We start from the raw sequence: 22,110 nt of genomic DNA on the forward strand, positions 1-22,110 counted from the left end.
TGAACTTACACCCAACACTTGTCACAAAAACAAACTTCCAAGTCACACTACCAAGGGGATGACAAGTGGCCCCAAGGAAAAGTGACATGTGATACCCCTTGATTCTAGAGCCATGGGTGATCAAGTCCGAGCACAAATCCGAGGGATACAAAACAATTAATATTTAACTGAACACAGAATACAAAATGAATTTAATAAATAAAAGTTTAAAAGCTGAAAAGAATACTAAACATAATCCTTGAAATTAAAATACTTGAGATCCAATTATCCAAAACCTTCTAAAAAAGAATTCTTCAATAATTTTACAACTCGGGAATCCATCTCTAGTGGACCCCTAATAACAATCCCAAACTCAGTGTAATTAAATAACTGAAGATAAAATCCAAATCTAACATAAAGAATAAAGTCCTACATCGTCGGTAGAATAGAAGATCATTTCTGCTTAGCCCGAACAAGCCCTAGACTGGAAACGCCCATCACCTGAAAAATGATAAGTGAGTTAGGCCCACTAGCAAGTTCTATACTACTACTACCCAAATAGAGACCCGATACGCATGTACATCCTAACCAGTCTAACAATAACTAATAGTCCGTAGATAAATATATATATAATCACACTACAGGACTCTCACTGGACTACAGACCCGTCTCAACCTGACTAGTAGGCACCATGCAAAATGCACTTGAGGTGGGCATGACTACCTAGACCTAGCAGGGTACACATCTAACCATCATAGCCAGCTATGCATCCCAATGGATATACACTCCCTAGCCAACGACTCTGAGACTCAGGATCATATCGTGGCAGCATAAAAATATATTTAAATTCCGTTTCAAACCAAAGTGTCACTCAACTATTTAGTGATTTGACACAAAACACAGGTAGGACTTAACTTTTGTAGTTAATCCATCCCTTAATCCAGAATAGGTAAGACTTAGCGTTCTTTTTGAGCTAATCCCCCTAGTATGTCACCGTCCTATACCGGTGCATACAAACCATCTATTCAGTATTGATAATATATATATGACAGCATAACATATCAATATCAACATATCCAATCATAAGCATAACAAGAATGTTTAACTAGCATGCTTGTTCAATACATCAAGTACCTGATTCTCTAACAAATTTTAAATGCAGAGAATAAATATAACCATCCTGTAACTCACAATAAGCATCATAATAATTGTGATACCCCTCGGATCCGAGACACGGGTTGATCAGGCCTAAGCCCAAACCCAAGGGAATATCAAACAATTAATATTTTATAATGAACACGGAATACAAAATAAATTAAGAAATGAAATTAAAGCTGGAAGGAACTAAAAATAGAATCCGCAAAATATTAAAATTATTAAAATCCATCAAACCCAAACTCCAAAACTCCATCAGTTTACAACTTGGGAATCCATCTCTAGTGGATCCCTATTAAACATCCAAACAGAAGATAGAACAACTGTAATAAACGTCCAAAAATTAACTATAGAGAGAGCCCTACATCGTCGGAAGAGTGAAGTGCTTATATGTAAGTGTGTCATCTCCAATTGGTATGAGGCCTTTTGGGGTGAAGCCCAACAGCAAAACCGTGCGGGCTAAGGCCCAAAGCGGACAATATCATGCCATGTGATGGAGTGGGTCGTTATAAATGGTATCAGAGCCTGACCCAGCCGGAAGTGTGCCGACGGGGACGTCGGGCCTCCAAGGGAGGTGGATTGTGATGACTCTGTGGGCGGGTGTGCCGTGGGCGGGTGTGCCGTGGGCGGGTGCAAGAGATACTGTCAGGCTACCACACTGGCGAGCTACGGGTGCACAATCCCACATCGCCTGGGTAGAGGAAAAGTGAAGTGCTTATATGTAAGTGTGTCACCTCCAATTGGTACGAGGCCTTTTGGGGTGAAGCCCAAGAGTAAAATCGTGCGGGCTCAGGCCCAAAGCGGACAATATCATACCATGTGGTAGAGTGGGTAGTTACAAATGGTATCAGAGCCTGACCCAGCCGGAAGTGTGCCGACGGGGACGTCGGGCCTCCAAAGGGGGTGGATTGTGATGACCTTGTGGGCAGGTGTGCCGTGGGCGGGTGTGGAGACACTGCCAGGCTACCACACTGGCGAGCTATAGGTGCACAAGTCCCACATCGCCTGGGTAGAGGAAAGGTGAAGTGTAGTAAGTGTGTCATCTCCAATTGGTATGAGGCCTTTTGGGGTGAAGCCTAACAGCAAAACCGTGCGGGCTAAGGCCCAAAGTGGACAATATCATACCATGTGATGGAGTGGGTCGTTATAATAATAACAGAATTAACATGCTTATTGATACCTACTCCACGACATCCAATAAGTTGATATAAAGAATTCTTTATAACCATCAACTAATTTCTTAGTATATGATAACAGAATTTATATAAACTAACATGTTTAAACTCATACCACTGTTACATGATTTAAACATAAAGCTCCTAATTCAATTGCTAATTTAGAATTAAACAACTTGAATCATCCAAAACAGAGTTAAAACTGAGAACCTCTTTAAGGGTTAGACTGTGACCCTATTTCAGCTTCCTATGGTATCTTATGAATTACCATGCCTTCTTCCAATTTAACAAGAGTGTTTACCCTACTGAATATCCCCATAATAGCTCTTGATTTTTCCTGGAACGTTAAAAATTTAACCGCAGTAGCCTAGGTTCGCAAAAAAGTCAAAAAACTGGAAACCGTCAAAGGAGCCGCCTCCAACCAAGTTGAAGCCACCTCCAAACATGATGGAGCCGGCTCCAAACCACTTGGAGCCGCCTCTAACCTTCTTTGAGCCAGCTCCATGATTCCATGGAGCCGTCTCTTCTTTCCCCTCTCCTCTGATTGCTTGTTTCGTCTCCGGTGATCTCCATTGTTTCCGTTCCTCTCTGTTACAGCCTCTAACGCTTTTAATTATGTTTTAACTGATTAAACCAAGTCCTAGGGTGCTCCAAAGTTAATTAAATTCATTACTTATTAATCATATTCAATTAGAATGAGGAACAAGCGAAAACTATTCCAAAGTGGATTAAAACCCATACAAGAACACATACTGTTTCAAGTATCTAGCCCAACGATCCAGATAAATTTTAAGATTTCCCAATATGTTTTAAAACTAATAAAATTCTTAATCCATCAATTGGCATCACTTACATCATGAATTATGTAAAACAAAACAAAACTGTAAAACAAACAATTTAACAGTTTATGAACCTATGTTTATTAAATAATGCAAGCATGCGAACCAGATTGATTTTAGATATTTATTCGTTCCTGGAATTGAGTTAGAGATGCAAAGAACACAAGTCAAAGGGATAGAGTTAGTTATAAAACTTGCCTGTGAGATTCGGTTCAAAAATCTCAACGTCTTCTCTTAAGCTTTTCCGATGATCCTTTGGTTTTCCCCCTCTGCTCTCTCCCAGACTCCTCTATGCTTCTCTCTGTTCCCTTTATGTCGTGAATAGGTTCTAAAACCCTAAACCGAACGTAAGACATATATTTATAGGTTTACACCAAAACCCTAGTTTAACTAAATCCTAAACTGAAAACTCAGCCCATGGAAAACCTAGTTAATGTTTAGTTATGTCGGCTACATACGTGACGTCTAAAAACCTAATTTAACAAAACACATTTAACCCATTATTAGAAATCAACTAACGAAAGATATAATTAAGTCAAACAGAATAAAATAAATCCAATTAAATAACAATTAAAACAAAACAATTAAATAAAACGAAATAAAACCAAGTCATTAAATAATTCACAACCAATTCACAATTAAATCACCAAATTCTCAATTAAATAAATTAAATCGTAATTAAACAATTAACTAAATATCCGGACTATCTTTTTTAAAATTAGGGGTATTACATGACACATGTCACTAATTCGTAGAAATTGCATAGAGGTCCCTCCTCTAAATATCCCAAGGAATATTTGCAATAAAGTCCCTAATACAAAATAAAATTACATAAAACACCGCGTAAAACAAAAATGTTTCCGAAGAAAACATGCATCCATACCCCTGGAAATTGTAAATAAACAAGCATGCTTTTTAATGAAATCAAAGACTTACACAGGCAGTAAAACATAATATAACGCAATGCATATGGTGTCGAAAATGGTTTCCGAGCACTGAAACCTACTTTGGGTTAGACAAAACCCTTAGGTCACAGGAAAAAGAATAAATCAAATAATTAAATAATATATAAAAAAAAATATTGACGAAAAATTAGATAAGGTAAAAGAAAACACAGTCCTTACAACCTTCCCATCTTAAAGGGATTTCGTCCCCGAAATCTGGCCTCGACAAAACAGAAGGCCCACCCAGGATAACTATGGAGTACATTTATGAGTATCCCCTACAACCCGTCAAAACTCAAACACCGAACAGATCATCAAGTACTAAAAGACAACTCTTAAAGCTTCGAGATCAAGGCAACGTGGTAGTATGAACAGTGACTAGAACCCGCCCACAACATACTCAAATGTATAGTAGCATCGACAACGTCTAATGCCCGCCCACACTTACTCGTCAATAAGTTAGCATCAACGGCAACTAGTACTCATCCACACAACACAATTTCGTACAGTAATACGACAGTATAAAGCACTAATTCATAGCATGCCTCCCACTAAGTCTACCTGTAAAATCTCTCAATACAAATGACATCAATACCACAAAACAAACATTGCCAAAAACATTATGGTAGCAGGACATCCTGTAAGAGTTGGGTATGGTCCAAAGACATCCAGCCGGACCATCTCAGCCAATCCCAATACTCTAACAACAATGTTATAGGCACCGTCACGCTTAAGGTTAGCAACCCAAGCCTAAACTCCTCCTCAAAAGAAAACAAAAAATAAAATTATATCTGAAATGAAAGACACCAAGGTCAAAGACTTCACCCCCCATACGGAAGTAAGTCAACCAAATCCTTACCAAGTACTCAAAACGACAATGGTGATCTCCACAGATTAACCAACCCACAACTATGCATAATGCAATGAAGAAAAAAAGTCTCACTCCTTATGAAGTTTATAGAATACGAACCATGAAAAGAGAAAAAACCTTGCCTTCCTACAAGTGTCAATAAGACAACCATGAAAAATGAAACATTCTTCCCACCTTAGGGAAGTGGACAAACCAAAATGAAACAAGACGTGGTAACTCCCTAACAACGAATTCCACTACGAAACCACTACAAAAGCCTGTAAGGACACTACGTGCAAACAAAAGGAACACGACACTAGCTTGTGCTCTCCCAAAATGAACAAAAGGAAAATTCCACCTAGACATCATATGTCATGTGAAAATGAAACAATGATAACACTAAACATGGAAATCAATGCATATGGCAAGGGAATGCACTGTGTTAAAGATAAATCTACCATCATAAGTAAAATCAATGATATATGAAACACGTCTCCACGTAGGCACAAAATCATATCACTAAAACACAACAACAACATGACATCTCTAAGCATATAAGTAAGGAATGCGAATGCCGTATAATAAGAAGATATAGGTGGATACACCTCCACTTACTCATGCATCATGATATCACAAATAATACTACTAACATAGTAGTAAACGAAACTGCAAAGAATGATGCATCAGGTCCTAGTGTGTCAAAGTGAAAAGGAAGATCAATCCTGGCCATGATCTACCTCCAAAAACCACTATAACAACGATGTGTCTCAAAACAAATGTAAGTCCTTACCACAATAAGGAGACCCAAATAATCAATCGCTAAACCCCAAGGTGACACCAACAATGCAATGCTCTCATTACCCGGAACATTAATCAATCGACTAGATCCCAAAAGCGTCTTCACATAAAAGAACTCAAAAGAATTGGCAACTATAGCCATACCATCAACCAACCAAATCAATTACTGTCCCAACATTGGACGCTCAAAACGAAATTTAAGAGATCATACGCCTCTAACAACCTCAAAACTCACATCGCCATCGACATCGATCAAAAGGACAACGCCTATCAAAACAAAATAACACTGACTCCATCCAAACTACAACGTAGCTAGCTAGTACGGTAGCATGCTAGTGCTATACACCCGCCCACAAATGTACTCGCCCACAAAAACTGCAATTCCAGAGGAATCAACCCAAACAAATGAATAAGCCTAAGAGGTCCATTGCCTCACCATAGCCCGAAACTAACAAATCCCTATCAACACCGAGAGTTCAAAACCCTCAATCTCATAAACAATCCATAAGGCACAACGACTAAGAAAATAAACTCATCTCACAAGAGTCTGAACGAAAGGTGTCTTTCCACTTATCCCAAAACTAATACTAGGTCAAAAACAACCTAAACCACCACGAAACTATGAGGACAATCACCATCAACCTCAAAGAAAAACACCTATACACAACCAAGCACATCTGACATCACACCAAGTGCATAACTCACCATATAACTCAACCTCAACTTATGCCTTCAATGACCAATCCGATGTCATGCCAAGCATGCAACAACAGTATGCATATACAAGCCCAATCTAGCATACATCATATGCCATGCTCTTTACATTAAAATCAAATCATACTAGACAAATAATAAATGCACATAGCACATACAAGTAATCAACTAGCATGCTATATTACAAAATGCACCTAACAATGCATGAATACCAAAAATTGAGAAGCTCACATGCCTCTCTCACCCCCACTAATCCGTCTAAAACAAAGACAAATGAGCACCAAGAAATTCGACCAAGTCATTAATTAAATTCAAGTGCTCACGACCTAATGCACCCCACTAATGAATGCACAGATAAACCCCACATGGCAAACACATAAACATTTAAATTATATTAAGTCATACGATAAAAGTTTTAAATACTTAAGCACATAAGCACGTAAACATGTGAACACATCAAAGTATGTCAACAAGAAGCATGAAATATTCCCAAACCCATCGTTCTAAGGTTTTCAAACCTCAAGCTCTGATACCACTTGTGACAGCCCTAGTTTTACAAACCCGGTGAGCCAATGATGACCCAAAAGTTGACCTAATAACGGATCTGAAATGCGGAAGCGAAAGAAAAGAAAGTGGTCACTAGGAATGAATATCACTCCTAAGAAACCAAAGTGGACTTCAACAAAGCCACGGAACTCAAGAGAGAATCTAAAATGGAAACAAATGTCAAAACGGGCAAAATCCCTCAATCAAAGGGTGAAATGGTCATTTCACAAATATAGAGAGAAATCTAACTCTAAATAAGTCAAATATGGTCCATGCATCCTAATCTAATCATTTCATAACATTCCAAGAGAGTCTAAGGACTTTGACCAAGAATCCCACAAAATGCCCATTTCCAATTTAAGTAAAATCTGACACTGTTCCACAAAAACATGAATAAATCCAACTGTGATTTGAATATGAGAATGGAATTGGTACCATTGGAAAGCAGACTCAAAATCCTTAAAGATAGGCTCAAAAATGACCCCATTTCGATTAGAAATGAAAATGATATGACCGTTTGAAGTCTGAGCAACAAAGCTGTCCCAAAACAAGGGAGAAGTGAGCCTGAGGCATTTCGGTCATCCGAAATGCAATTTAGGTCGACCAAAATGAACCCAGTCTCACCAGCAAACTGAAATAAAAAGGAAAATTCATTTCGGTTATCCGAAATAAGGAACCGGTCGACTGGTTGTGACCTAAACTGAACGTAAGCTATTGGAAAATGCAAAAAAAAATTAATCAATTGCTTTCAAAAGCAACTGGTCATCCGAAGCAACATTTTGGTCATGACCCTAGAAAGGGTAACATGACCTGCTATGCACTAAAAATGTTAAAGCTTCACCTAAGCCTCAATCCCCATCATGATTTGTCCAAAAACAAAGATTTAAAGATGTGCAAACATACCAACAAGCATAAATTGCATAATGAATTATGTTGCAATTGCTCAAAGCCTCATTACATGTCAATTATCCAAAAACGTAACCCAAATGTCCATAGTTACAAAAATACATCAATACACATGCGAAACACTTTGCATGTTAACAGAAAGGGTGTGTCCATAACACGATGTCCAAAACAAGCCAAATGGCTAACCATCCATGACAAGCACTTATTTATCTGAAAATATCCCAAACAACTAGCTAGGGTGAGCAACCAAAGTTACTCATAGGAAGAAGCATATGCGTATACCCTAAAGTTTTAACAAATCTTTGCAACGTAATATAAACCAACATATGTGGATCATGCTTCCTAACATATGTGTTCATAGGGAGAGCTAAGGAATCATCTTAAGCTATAATTGAAACAAATTATAAGCAATCCACAATAGATAAACAATCAATTACAATGGTAATAATCCATAAGATACAACAAGTTATAACAAGATATAAACGATTACATGTTGTGCATACCGTCAAACATCTATGTTCAAAGTAATACTAAGGGATCATATCAAGCTACATCAAGTAATTGAAATGAAATAAACAATGCACAAGTATACAATGCACAAGTATACTAAGCAATATCGAAAACTTCAAGCACCAATCCACAAGCTACAAGTGATCAATGATTAACAACTTGGAATTGAATGCGAAATCATACCAAATACAAAACTTAGAGGCGGCTTCCGGTGTGAGCTCACAACACAAGACAAGGTTGGAGACTCACAATATAAGACAATACAAGTTGTTTTAGGGCATTAACCCCCAAGGGACTACCTAAGTGCGCACTATATTGTAGGGAGAACTCATATCTCCCGTACTAGGGCCAAACCCTAGCCATGTCACATTACATTGCCCCAAGTATTTCCAAAATCAATCAAGTTGTCACAACAACTACTAATGTTACAATGCAAGTAACAACTTCCATGCACAACCAACAATGGTAATCACACAGTCATGCTCACTTAGATAACAATATAGCATAGTTTTCTCAACAAAAATCAAGGCAAGAATTATATTAGAATTTCATAAGCATATCATAAGAAATCTCTAGTTTGCAACCTCACACAAAATGAAACTACAACATTATCAATATATGAGATCAATTCAAAATAGCATGAAATGCGTTCCAATTCCATGAATTTAACAAGTACATGCTACTAAGTGCTTGTGGGTTCAGTGGATGCATGCTAGATATTTACAGTAGGGAAACTTCTGGATGGTTCAGTCTAAAGTGCAGGATTCTTCTATTTGGAAGCAAATTTTGGACACAAGACAGTTTATTTAGGAAAATGCAGTTTTCAGAATTGGAAATGGTACTCAGTTTAACATGTTGTTTGATGTGCAGGGTTATCTTTAGTTCAGAGATTTTGGGCTGCTCTATTTAGAAACTATGATAAAAGGGCCATGTTAGACATTTTAATAGTGGATGGACAGTGGTCCTTCCCTCCTTTCTTCCCTGTTGCTGCTGTTAACTTCATACGTAATATAGTAATGAAGTCTGGGCAAGATGTTATTGAATGGTCTCATGGCAGTTTCAGTTTGAAAAATGTGTGGAGAATTTATAAAGCTAGAGGGTAGGTTGTCACTTGGAAGGATTTGTGTTGGAAATTCTACAGGCCTAGGGTTGCTGCCTTGGTTATTATTATTCTGCATATTGAGAATTTGTCTTGTTTTAATTTGAAAAAAAGAGGATTTTCTGGGCCGGCTATCTGTCACAATGGTTTTAAGGAGGAAAATTCCAATGATCATTTGTTCTGTAAGTGTTCATATGCTATGGAAGTATGGTAGTATGTTTCAGATAGGTTGCACATACCAGTTGTGAGATTTCAATGGTTAAATCAGTTTGTGGAGTGGCTCAGACAGTATGCCTTAAGTCCAAAATCCGTAAAGGCATAATGTGTGTTTTCATTTGGAAGATTTGGATGGAGAGAAACATATCATTGCATGGTGGAATAAAGGAACAAGCTTCAGTTGCTGCAAATGCTGTTATTTGGGAAGTTTTGAACTTCTTCTCAGTAGGAATTGCTGAGTTAATTGTGATTTTTGATGTGGTGTAGTATGGTTTTTTAGTAACTGGGCTGAGGATGTTGTGCTGGGGCTGAGATTGTTTCAGATGCAGGTTTTCAGTTATCAGGTTGCGTACTTTGGACTCAAGTGTGATTGGTTTGACAGAAGATTGGCTTCTTATCTGAAGTTAAAAGTGCAGAGCAGGCTATTCCTTTTGGAATGTTCCAGTTCTGAAGATCAATATAGGAGGCTTTTTGATTGTTTCTTGGTTTTTTAATTGTAATTTTCCATGTTTTATTGGGATGTTGATTGTGGACTTAGTCCACTTCTTGCTTTGTAATGGAGATAAACCTCCTCATTGTAATTGTAATTTTTGAATCTTACATATATATATATATATAACCCATTCAGTAAAAAAAAATAATAATAAAAAATCTACCAACTTTTCTTCAATGATAACATAGAACAAATTCTATATAAATTCTTACTAGTAAAAAAAAAAAAAAAAATCCCATTAGGTCCAATAATGTCTGTAGAGGATCATACAGTCTCAAAACGATTGAATTTTTCAAAAATTTCCATAAAAGGCACCGTTTTTAAGTCCTTTGTGAGAGAAACAAAGAAAGAAATGAGAGAAAAAATTAATTTAGTCTTTTGTATGTAAGAGTTTCATCCATAGGTTACCCTTTCAACTAAAAAAAAAAAGTTTCATCCACCAATAGTTGCAAAAGAACTTCAAACCAATCCTTGAGTCTTCATCACCATCTTTGCGGACTAGCAGAGAAGCAGCAACATTCATACAAGTGTACATATAAAGCTTTGTATATGTATAATTGTATATATAGAAATGTTGTTGGAGGGTAAAAGAGTCAAGCCTTAAGTGTTCCCACCCTATGCTCCTAGATTCGAATCACTTTCCCTCAAACCTCCACTAACTCATAACTCTCTAACCATTGCCAAAAAAAAATTAAAAATTATAAAATGGGATTACCATTGTTAAACAGGGAAAAAAAAGTATTTGGACCTATTAAAATTTATAGAATTCTTTTACCTTTTTTGTAAAAGTAAAACTTTATAATGATTTTATAAATAAATAAATAAAACTAAAGGAGATATGTTATGATTAGAGAGAAAACTATATAACGAAGACACGAGAGATATGGGATGCAAAACATTGCTGGAATTCATTTCTTTTCTCAATGCTTTTCTCATCACAACACTTGCATATTTATAAGACCCTTTTACATTAGACTGTTACTATTCTCTTCTCTATTCACAACCCACACCTATACACACATAACCCATGTTTTTTTCTCTTTTGACATGCACACACTCATATATTTGAAGCAAAGCCTTTATTATGGGGACCCCATATCTATTACAAGAAGATTTTTATTTTTCATTTTTTTCCCGGTAAGTGAATATATATTTCTTTTTCTACATGCAATTCCAAATATTTAACGGGGTGTTTGGCGTCAATCCCTTTCCATGGTCAATTGGTAAATCCCTTCAATAGTCAATGCAATAAGACGACTTTTGATGAAATGTCCATCTCTAACAAATACTACAACGAAATATCACTGGAGGTGGCCCAAAATAGTCCTTGTGATCATGCATTAATTCACAAATGGAATTTTGAAGGACTGTCTTATGCGACAAATCCTCTGTATCACATAATTACTTCAATTCTTTCTTTCTCCAGAGTAGTATAACCTTACATATACATATATATATATAAACATACAAACATGCAAATAAAGAATTAAGAACACAAAAAACCAACACTAACACATAGAACATGGCCGGAAAAAAGACACTCATCATTGTCTTTAAGAACTGTTACATTGAAGGCATTTGTGATTTCATCTTTGGCAAAGGAAAATCTCTATATTTGGTTGGTATCAAGAATTAATCTGTAACAGTGACCGATTAATAGTATAAAATAATAATGATAATTCACTTGAATTTTCAAAAAGAAAATTAATAGATAAAAGTGACCACGGATTTTATTTAAATCATTGCAACACCGGGACCAACACTTGTTTTGAAGTTTGATAACTAAATTTTAATTTTTTTTTTTTCTGTAATTAAAGATACGCACATACACTGATTTTCTCTTAATAAATTAACAATGTAATGGATGTTTTGATGCAGAACACACAAATACATGTGATACCCTACCCTCAGGCATTTATCACGGCACATGGGAGACAGCCTTCTACAGAAGATACTGGCTTCTCATTTGTTCATTGCAGAGTTACTGGCACAGGCAGAATCACTGACTTAGGCAGAGCTTGGAAGCCTTTCGCCAAGGTGGCTTTTGCTTATACTGAAATGAGCGATGCAATCAGGCCTGGTGGATGGAATAACAAAGATGAAAGGTGAATCATTGTCCATGTTTAGTTATATATACATTAATTATTAATAAACATATGTAATTTCCCTATCAATTATCAGTTTAACAATTTTGGGACCAATTATTTTTAGCTATATTGTTACTGGGTAAGATTGATCAGGGTTGTCTATTATTGTATAACATGAAGCATTATATAATGGAAAACTAAGTTCCTGTATATAATTTACATGCGTATTTATATTGGTACTAATGAAAAGGTAATGATGGATTTAATTGCAGGACAGCTACTTTCTTAGAATACAAGAACATGGGTCCAGGGTCTAATCCCAGTGGCAGAGTTAAATTCTCGAAACAGATAAGTGATGCAGACGTTAAACCATATATTAGCCTTCCCTCCATAGAGGGTTCCAAGTGGCTTCTTCCTCCTCATAAAGCTTAAAATCTACTGCAAAAATAGGATGACTGACGCAAGTGGAAGAGAGGGAACAAGGAAAATATAGAATAAGAAGTCAAAACCAAGAGAAGGAGTTGGATAAATAAAGATGTAAGCTTTGTAACATCATTATCGAAATATAATTCAATTTCAAAAGTTATAAAAGTTACATTCTTATCTTCCATTACCCACAATATATATATATATATATATATATATATGCATGTATGAGCATGTAACTCTTCATCTTATACTCCACATTAAAGATGTTTCAACTCCCAACTTTTAAAACAAAATAATACAATTTTAAACGAACTACAAAGTATAGGGATCAAAATACAAAATAAATATAAATAGAAATAGAAATAGAAATGGAACCCAATTCTCATGACAGCTTTTGATATTCCAATTACCCATATAAGCATCCGCATGGCGTTGATGTGGCTACCGTATTGACAATGCATCATCCTCCCTAGGTGAAAAAGAACTCGTCCAGGAGTTTGAAACGATTTTTCACAATTAATTAAAAATCTTAGTATAGTTTTCCACCCCTTCTTTATTCTTTTAGTTCTCAAATCTTCAAACGCCAACCAATGCTTAGACTAGTATTTTTGCATAACTCCCATAGGTAAAAATTTAAGTGAAGTCCTACATGGAATGACATCATTAAACTTGTATAAAAGGGAGTTCATCAAGAGGTTGGACTTCATGCTTACCATTATTTTTCAACATTTATATTGTTTTTGAGATTTTCTTTCTCTTGTAATCCGGGATTGTACCGATTGTGTAGTTGTAGGATTGACTAATTTGTAGATAATTAATTTCCCGATTCTTGTATAATTAGTTACTTAATTTGGCTAGGTTTTATTCTATAAATTGTATCTATCCCCATCAGTGAATAAGATCGATATACAATTTTTAATTCCCATATTTTTCCTCTGAATTGAAGATGGTATTAGAGCTTACTGAACAGGTTTTGAATCTCTTTGAAACCTTGAAACCCAGAAATCCAAGCCACTATTCCATAACAAATAGCCAAACCTCTTGAATCCCTTGAAAATAAATAAATAATCTCTTTGAAACCTTGAAACCCAAAAATCCAAGCCATGGTGCTGTCCGTGTCGCTGTGTTGTTGTCTTGGCGATTTGTTTTGTTTTTGTTTTTTTGTTTTGTTTTTGTTTTTTTTTTTGTTCCTGGTGTTGTAATACACTGTCCTATTGTATTGAATCAGAAGTTGAAAAAAAAAATATGAGTGAAAAAAAATATTGAATCATCTGGGACGAAATCAGTTCCTATTGCTGTGCTGTTGTCTTGGCGATTTGTTTATTTCACGAATATTCAAGATTGGGGATAATACATAGAGATTTGAAAGCTAGTAACGTATTACTTGACAAAAAAATGAACCACAAACCCCAAAATTTTTGATTTTGGTATGGCTAGAATTTACAAGCAGAATGTATAAAAAGCTAAAACAATTAGAATTGGTGGCACATAGTAAGTATTAAATAAGTTTATTCATACATGTTTTGATGGGTGTGAAGTTTACTTCTCTAAACACTATTATCTACATTGTTAGTAGTGGTTACATGGCTCCTAAGTGCATAAGGGGAATTTTCTCTATTAAATCTGATATCTTCAGTTTTAGAGTACTAATGCTTGAGATTCTGAGTGGCTGAAAGATCGATAGGCTAGCTATGTTAGAAGTTTTTTCCATGTTAAAAAATGATACTATGGTTTTGCCAATGCCCAAGAAACCAACATTTTTATTTTTATTTATATATATATATATATATTTATATATATATACTGAAAATATAGTGGTTGACGAAGAAGTGCACAAAAAGTCAAAAAAGGATCCTCTAAAAGGGTTTTCTTCTTTTTTCTACCTAGTTGTCACTGTTGTAGTAGTTTCGGCCTCTTATGCTTTTTAAGGGGAAGAAAAATTAACTACAAGGTGCATCACTAAACAAATAATAGATTGGTTGCATTGTAATTTTTCATATCATATTAATCTCTATTATTTTTATGGAATGTTAAGTTTAATTTCGTATGTTACCCTAACAGGGAATGATAAAAAAAAGGAGGAGAAAGTTCTACTTGAGCTTATGACACCGAGTATCTTTACTTTTATAAGAAAGTACTCTAATTGTTCCTGGTGTCCATAGGGGCATGGACGCAAAGTTCTTTAAGAACTTTTTCTTTTCTTGGGGTGTTTTTCGTAAATATCTTTTGAAAATATTCAGGGGTTTTTAAGAAAATATTTTTTGGAAGATATTTTCATTCTTAGCCATTAGTGTAGTTTTCACTTTTTGGAGGGGCCATTGTGCAATTAATGAAAGTTATTGCTAAATGTCTTGTTTTGAGTCTAGATCCTCGTACGGAATTCATTTTTACTTTTCGTCGAGTCGCGTACTCTTGGAATTTCCTTCTAGTTGTTTTTCTCCAGTTTATGAACTTGAACATGGGGAACTAGGGTCATGCCTTTAAGATATTTAGCTTTACATGTGTCAGGGATGCTACAAGTTCCTTCTCATTGGAATGTAAGCTCGGAGAGGGTGGTTTTGGACTTGTTTACAAATTATAAGGTACATTCTAGAAAAGAAATCGTTTCTCTGTAAACAAAAATTGCAGTCAGTGGATTTTAATTTGTTATAGCATTACTTTGTTTATTAGCTGTTATGAAAAAAGGATCGAATAGGAGTTTATGAGAATAAGAGAAACATAAATGACAAGAAAATAAAATGGCACACACACAAACGAGATAAGGATTTACGTAGTTCGGCTATGTCTATGTCCACGAGAAGATGACAGAACAATATTTCACTATAGAAATAAAGAGATATAAGGCAAAATGGCTCACACCCAAAACCCCATTACACCCACAAGCTTTCTCACTCTAACTAATATTACAAAATGTTCATTGATGATCTTGGATGCTTCAAACTATGGAGGGCAAAGGCTATTTATAGCCAAAATGGGACACCAAAATAAGGCTGCTTGGTGACCACACAAAAGACTTGCTGGGCACACACACTTGGAGGCCAAGAATCTTGATGACATCATGGGTGATGTAAGCCTCAAATTGAGCCATATGTTCAACAAATCTCCACCTTGGCGAAAATTCAAATGAGCCACTGTATCTTTGCTAAACAAACTGTCTTCTCCATAAAACAAATTAATTAAGAATTTTAGTTAAGTTTGAGTCATCCTCAAACTTAACACTTGGGCTCTCATTCTTCAACCCATGCATGTCTTACGCAACCATAAGCATACCTCCAGTATTTCTGTCAAACTCTAAGTGCTTACATCAAAAACTCTAAGTTTGACATATCTTTCAGCAACCTTCTCCAACCGCCCACAAACCACCGGTTGGTAATGAAAAGTCATTTTCTTACCCTTGTGGAGAATAGGATGTCCTTGACTTTTCCTCGCATCTTTGTTGTGACCAACTACTTGCCTCTCACGCATCTTAATGAGACTCGAATGGACTATCTCATTGCCACCAAGATTATTGCAAGTCAATATCACACCTATCCTCATGGGTCTGCCTCCCTGTAAGGACTGCTGCAATTTCAGTTGCCATCTGAAAACGGATTTCATTCTTCCACCACGTTGTGTAGTCTCCTTACAACCTTTTTGAGAACTAGGATCGTCACTCCTCTTTCTAACTCTTCCTTTGCCAAGACCTGAACGCAGATTTCTGCTAACTATAGAAGACCCTATAGAAGCTCCACCTGTTACTGTATTCCCTTGAAGAAGATACAAAATTTTCACCTTAGTGCCCTGTATCACCACAAGAGAATCCATCAAGACCATCATTACTCCACCCTCTGTTACAACCTTGTAACCTTTGGAGTCTAGCACACCTACTGAAATAATATTCATCTTCAGATCCGGTACATGTCGCACATCTAACAATGTTCTCACCAACCCATTGTGCGTCTTGATCTTGACTGTTCTAATTCCCAAAATTTTGAAAGCTTTCCTGTCCGCTGTTAAAATCAAACCACCTTTTACCTCTTTATAGGAAGAGAAATAATCCCTACTGGGACACATATGAATAGAACAACCAGAATCAAGAATCCAACTGTCATTAAATGACATACCTGAACACAAAGTTGTCATGAGAACAAATTCGTCACTGTCCGAATCACTCGTTGTAGTAGTTGCCACAGAAGCTACTTTTTGAACCTTCTCTTTGCCATTCCCATTCCTTGCCTTTAGTTTGGGACAATGCTTAATGATGTGCCCTGTGATACCCCTCGATTCTAGAGCCACGGGTGATCAAGTCCGAGCACAGAATACAAGGGATATCAAACAATTAATAGTTAAACAAGCATTGGAATACAAGATGAATTAAAAATAAACAGATAAGCTGAAAGGAAAACTAAATAATAAATTCTTATTTAAAAATCCTCAAATAAATAACGATTAAAATTCCATAATAAAATCCTCCAATCTTCTGATACCAGTAATTAATTAAACTACAACTCGGGAATCCATACTGTGGACCCCTAATAATATCCTAACTGACATAACTGAATCGAAAAAAATAATAAGTTACTAATGAAGAAGAGTCCTACGTAGAGTCGGAAGAATGAATGGCTGTCTCTGCTCGGCACGAACAATCTCTAAGACTGGAACTGACGAACACCTGAAAAATAATGGTGGGTCAGGCCCACATACAAGTTCTAATCTACTACATCCCAAACAGAGACCCGATACACGTACACATCCTAATTAATTCAACAATAACTAAATAGTCCATATATAGATATATACACACACTAAAGGAACCTCACTAGACTATAGAGTTGTCTCAACCTGAATAGTAGGCAACATGCAAAACACACATATAGTGGGCATGAGTACCTAGACCTACCAGGGTACACAACTACGCTATATCTAGCTACACATCCCTGGCAATATACGCACCCTAACCACTGATCCTGAGACTCAAACTCATATCATGGTGTATAATTATATATTTAAAATCCGTCCTATCCAACCATCAAAAATAAACTATCCAATTATTATTTCAATACTATGTCATCCAACTATTCCGTTGACCTGACACGAATAAGTAGGACTTAACACTATGGTTAATCCGTTCCCTTATTAAAAATAGGTAGGACTTAACTCGTAAGTTAATCCGTCCCTAATATGCCCCCATCCCATAATGGTGCATTAATCTATACCATAATCAAATAAAAGTTTCAAATCCAATGACAATGTAAATAATATTTACATCTAAGAATTCAAATAAATATGATGTAATCATATGTACATCACTTACGTTTAATTGAGCAAAAATAACAATTCTAAGTATCATGCAATTAATTTACCTCATAAAAATTAACATGCATCTCAATAAATTGTACTCTCCCACAAACTGATTAAATTCATTTAAATTCAATTAACTGATTTAAATAATTTAACTCAACCCTATTTAATTAATTTAATCTTTTAAATTAAATTTTATATCAGTTACTATTTATAACCTTATGCAAATTAATCCAAACTGATATTAATCATATCAAGAAAAAAACAAAACGAAATTTCATTTAATATTAACTACTGATGCAGCCTTTATCTTTTGTTTTTTTCTTCTACATTCGGCGTGCCCATTTGTTCTCACACATACATTACACTAATCCAAGTATTATTAACCATGTGAAGGAAAAAAATAATAAAACAAAGTCTCAATTAATATAACAACTGATGCATGTTTATAAAAGTTCCTCGTTCGGCGTGCATGGAAGGAAAACACACAGAAATTCGTACATGCATATAACTGATGCATGCTCATGCTAATTTGGTTCATACTAAGCTAAAAGAATTCCTCGTGACGCGTGCATGAAGTAAACAAACAGAAATTCTAATTAACATTAAATTACAATCTGTTTGTTTGTTTTTTTTTTTTCAAAAACAACTATCAATGGCTTCCTTGTTCGGCGCGTGTGAATCAAATTTAATTCCATCTGAATTATATAAATTACTCTATACTAAACCCATAATATATTACAACATAATTAAAACCCAAACTATAATACAACACATGAAAATTTAATTTATCAAAATAAGAAAATTATTTCAAACCCATTAGTAAAACACATGCACTGAATTTTTCAAATAAATTTATATAATTAGATTCAATTAATTTATTTAAAGAACCTAGAATTAATCTAGCATGCATAGGGTATGAATCAAAGGAGAAGAGAAGAATTAAAACTTGCCTTTAGGGATTAGATAAAAAACCCTAACCTCCTTCTTCCTTTTCTCTTCCTTCCTCTTCCTTCTTTCTCTCTCTAAAATATAGTACGTAATATATTTTCTAACCTCTTTCACAACCCTATAATTATATATTTATAGTCAAATAAAATAACACTAATCCTTTTCCCAATCCAAGCCAAACTAATAATAAAAATAAAATAAAATCTAAATACTAAAAAGGTAACTAAAATATATGGTACGTATAATCTATGTGTAATCCTTTTTATATGTAATATGTAAATATATATGACTTTCCTTATATATATATATATATATATATATATTTATTTATTTATTAAATATACATATACATGGGTAATTATCCGTACCCATTAAACCCCTTATCCAAGTAGTCCATGGAGCCCAATTAGTTGGTCCATTACTACTATCCCTATCCAATTCCCTAAAAATATTAAAATAAAAATAAAATAAAACAATTAAATTCCTAAATAAATACACATCATCACACACAATTTCATTTAAACAATTAAATCAATTAACACATTTAACAAATAATTAAATCAATTAAACAAGTAAACAATTAGCCAAGAAATCGACTAAATAATTAAATGTAATTAAAATAATTTTTTAAAAAAATACCGAGACTATCCTTTTAAAATCAGGGGTATTACATTCTTCCCCCCTAACAAAAGGAATTCCGTCCTCGGAATTCGCCCTTACCTTCTTCCATTATATCTGGAAACTGTGAGCGAATGACATCCTCTTGCTCCCAAGTAGACTCAGCCTCATTATGGTGACTCCACTGGACACGCACTAACGATATGACTTTATTGCGAAGAACATGATCCTTACGGTCTATAATGCGACACGGTGGCTCCACATAAGTTGCATCCGGTTGCAACTCAATCTCACCCACATCTATGTGCTGATACATATCCTCATCGCGCAGAAATTTCCGCAACATGGAAACATGAAACACGTTGTGGATGCGATCCAAATGATCCGGAAGTGCCAACCGATAAGCTACAGCTCCCACGCGATCGGTAATCATGAATGGACCCACAAACCGTGGTGATAACTTCCCTTTCTTTCCAAAGCGCATTAAACCTTTCATAGGAGACACTTTGAGTAGAACCTGATCCCCAACCTGAAACTCCAAAACACGAGTACGACGATCCGCATAACTCTTCTGCCTACTCTGGGCAGTGCGCATGCGATCCCTAATAAGAGCAATCTTCTCAGAAGTATCCTTAATGAACTCAGGACCCAAAAAACGACTCTCGCCAACCTCCATCCAACAAACAGGAGATCTACATGGTCGTCCATATAATGCCTCAAACGGTGCCATACCAATAGTCTTCTGAAAACTATTGTTATATGCGAACTCCACAAGTGACAAATACTCCTCCCAATGGCCCTTAAAGTTAAGGACACAAGAACGAAGCATATCCTCCATTATCTGATTAACCCTCTCGGTCTGTCCATCAGTTTGAGGATGATAAGCAGTGCTAAGATGCAACTCTGTACCCAAAGCCTGCTGAAAACTCTTCCAAAACCCTGATACAAAGCTCGAATCCCTATCCGATATAATAGATAACGGAATGCCATGCAACTTCACAATCTCTGTAATGTAAAGTTTCGCCAACTGTTCCGAAGTGTAATCAGTGCGAATAGGCAAGAAATGAGCAGATTTAGTCAACCTATCAACGATGACCCAAATGGAATTGTGATTCTTAAACGAGTTAGGTAATCCCTCTACAAAATCCATAGAAATGCTCTCCCATTTCCACTCCGGTATCGGCAGTGGCTGTAGAGCTCCTGGCGGCCTCTGATGATCAATCTTGACCATCTGACAAGTACTACATCGTGAGACAAATAGAGCAATGTCCCTCTTCATACCTGCCCACCAAAACTGCCGCTTCATATCCTGATACATTTTGTCACCTCCAGGATGAACCGAAAACTCAGAGTGGTGAGTCTCAGTCATCACATCCTTCCTCAACTCATCAGCAGAAGGTACCACTAACCGTCCCTTGTACCTCAAACCTCCATCAGCCCCAACATAGTAGAATGGAACCTCTCCGGAAGTTATCTCTGCAACTTTATCAATGCACTGCTGATCCGTGAGTTGTGCCTTCAAAACTTTGTGAATGATAGAAGGTGTAACTACCATGCAAGCCAAGAAAGTATCCGACAATTCATCCACCCTCTTCAACGCATTCCACTCAGTAATGAACAGAGTGGAAAGACTACCAACAGGTCGACGACTGAGTGCATCTGCCACCACATTCGCTTTCCCTGGATGATACTGGATAGAGAAATGATAGTCTTTCACAAACTCCAACCATCGGCGCTGTCTCATATTCAGCTCTCGCTGAGTGAACAAGTACTGCAGACTCTTGTGATCACTAAATAATCTGAAGGATTCACCCAACAGATAATGCCTCCAAATACGTAAGGCAAAGACCACCGCTGCCAACTCCAAATCATGTGTTGGATAATTAAGCTCATGAGGCTTAAGTTTCCGAGATCCATACGAAATTGGTCGCTCCTCCTGCATCAAGACACATCCCAGACCCTGCAAAGAAACATCTGTGTAGACAAGATACTCAATCCCGCTCTGTGGGGTAGACAAAACCGGTGCAGAAGTCAACTTAGTCTTCAGTTCATCAAAAGCTTTTTGACAATGTTCATCCCACACGAACCGTACACCCTTCTTAGTCAGATGAGTGAGTGGTCCCGCTATCTTTGAGAACCCTTGGATGAACCTTCTATAATAACTTGCCAAACCGAGAAAACTCCAAATCTCGGTAGGTGATGTAGGCTGTCCCCACTCAACCACCGCTGAAACCTTGGCTGGATCCACCGCTATTCCCCTTTCTGACACCACGTGACCCAGAAATTTCACTTCCCGCTGCCAAAATTCACACTTCTCAAACTTGGCATACAACTGATGCTCACGAAGTGTCTGTAAGACTATCCAAAGATGTCTAGCATGATCGTCCTCTGACCTCGAGTAAATCAAAATGTCATCTATGAAGACAATGACAAATTGATCCAAGTAAGCTCTGAAGACTCTATTCATTAAATCCATGAAAACCGCTGGTGCATTAGTCAACCCGAACGGCATCACCCGAAA

This window comes from Cornus florida, unplaced genomic scaffold (assembly GCF_030987335.1).
Source record: "Cornus florida cultivar Cherokee Brave unplaced genomic scaffold, ASM3098733v1 CherokeeBrave_3.0.0_Hap2_Chr11, whole genome shotgun sequence".
NCBI lineage: Eukaryota > Viridiplantae > Streptophyta > Magnoliopsida > Cornales > Cornaceae > Cornus > Cornus florida.